The following is a 2,528-nucleotide window of genomic DNA, read 5'->3' on the forward strand; positions in this document are numbered from 1 at the left end:
TTGCTACGCCTAAAGGTCATACGTGACTCTAAAGTAATCCTCGAGTTTATTCAGAAGAATACAAGACATGAGAAAAAGGACAAGTAACAGGGATAGCGTCTATAAGAGTTTGAGAGAATCGTTAAAATTACAAACAGATGAGGAGGTAAAAACATTGAAGGGTGCTGGAAGGAAAATCGATTGACAACTTTGAGGGTTAGAAAATAATACAGTGGTTTGAAACGCATTCAAGCTGAGTCAAGGAGTATGAAATTTATAGAAAAAGAAAATTCCAAGGCTAAAAACAAACTCACAAAATTCGAGTATGAATGAAACCCTTTCGAACGCATTGCCCATAAAGAATGGAACTTAAGAAAAATTATTTTAAATTCCAAAAGAGAAAGAATGCAACATATTGTAAAAGAATAACACAAGCATAGATGTGACATTACTTTTGTACAAACTCAAGTTGAAGGAGATTATGTAAAATTTGAAAAAGGTAAGAGTAAAAATATTTAGGTGCATCACTAACCAAACGCTTGCATAAAACTGTTGTATAGTCGAAAGAAAATCAAGTTGTATTACACCAAAACAATTTCCAAGTTTAAAAATGGAATATGGAAGTTCTAAAAAGTGAAAACCATAACCAACCCAGTATTCAAAGCCTAGTCATTAGTTATGAAACTTAAATAATGATTAGGGAAGATTAGTAAATTAAGGAACAATTAAAACATAAAAGAAACAAGTTCTCAATAAAACAAGGGGGTCATGCGCACGCATTCCCCTGTCCCACGTACACGCAACGATAAAAAGGGGTAGCCGCGTACGCAGCAACTCACCCGCATATACGAGAGTCCCAAACAAAAGGGAATCCCCGCGTCTTGTGTTACATGTAGTGTACGCATGTCCTGAAATTAATGTACCTGCGTACACATGCCAGTGCCCGCATACGCGAGATCACTTGGCAGTGGCCAACATCCACGTCACGTGCATTGCTTCGCGTACGCATATCTTAGAAAAATTTGAAAAATTACAGGATCTTAGATTTTTATACCGAACTTTAAACGCGCATAATTTTTTTATTTTAAAACACTATTTATCCATTCTTCGAACGTCATAAATTTTACGGACCCAATTTTTATTTAAAACAAGTTTTACAAAATTTGGAGATCCGAAAGTCAAGCAATGGCTCATTAAAGTTGGTTAAAAATCGAGTTTTTATTAAAATTCGCAAACACTTTTTCAAAACTCATGATGCCCAAGGTGATTTTATCGAAATTCATATTCAAACAAAACGAGTATAGAAGTTGCAACAAAGATCAGCTTTATTTAAGAAGAAAGTTCGAGGTAAAAATTTTCTTATAAGTCAATAAAGGAAATGAGTGATGAGTTGCAAACCGATAGATTTTCAGTCATATAAAGTTTTCAAAGTTTCATATAAGGAGTGCATGCAAAGCTCAAAACAACTTTATCAAAGTTTAAAGAATGGTTATGAATACAACCGAGTAAGAGAAAGATTAGTTTTGAAATTTCTTTAAAAAGAATCTAAAACTTTTTTTAAATGATTTGAATCAAAATTTCGAGTGTAATCTTAAAATTGTATCCTAATAAGGATATTTCAGAATGCACTAGAAAGGAAAGTCAACTTGCTTTCAAGAAAGGAACTCAATTCAAAGGAAATCAAGCAGGATTCACAAAGCTGGAAATAACGAACAAGTTTTTAGGTGATTCGATGAATTACAGAACTTACAAAGAGGGATAACTCAGTCGATAATGATTTCTTAAAGATTTTTAAAGATCTTTTTGATGTACCAAATAATTCAAAAAACATCAAAGAACACTTGAGTCAAGATAAAGAGTTTTAAACAAACGGGACAATTATTCCAAGGAATTTCAAATAGACATATACAGTTAAGATCAAACAAGAACGCATATGAATAAGAGGGAAGGATTGGAAGATAATCCGATTATTCTCCAAGAAAAGAATCGCAAACAAGAACCTCGGAGCATACCAAGAAAGACCAAGTCACATGACATCCGCAGAGTTCGAGACACCTAACCGAGTAACCTAGAGGAATAGATTCTAATGTTTCCCAAAACCCACGATTCGCGTTATCTATAACTCGTATATCGTCTATGATAACCCATTAGTACTTCCATATACATAATTCACTAGTTTTAAGTCGGCCAAACTTAATACCAGGAATTATGCAATGTAAGGCTAATGGCATTAATCAATAGACCGTCATGTGCATAAAGCTCTAATTCTCGTTATCCGAATAAGACCTACTACATGACAAACGGTCAGAGTATGCAATTGAAGCATAGTCGGTCAATTCCTCAGGCTCTACAGGAAAGACCGCTCTGATTCCATAATGTAACACCCTAACTATCAAAATGTCACGCTTCCGACTGTGTTACCCTGATAGCTCGGGTATTACGACGACTCTTAAAATATTTAATACTAAAATATGAGCCTGTTTGAAACTTAAGCCGAATTTTTCAAAACATACATCTATACTTACATTACAAAATTACAATACTTACAA

Source organism: Arachis ipaensis, chromosome B07 (genome assembly GCF_000816755.2).
Source record: "Arachis ipaensis cultivar K30076 chromosome B07, Araip1.1, whole genome shotgun sequence".
NCBI classification, from domain to species: domain Eukaryota; kingdom Viridiplantae; phylum Streptophyta; class Magnoliopsida; order Fabales; family Fabaceae; genus Arachis; species Arachis ipaensis.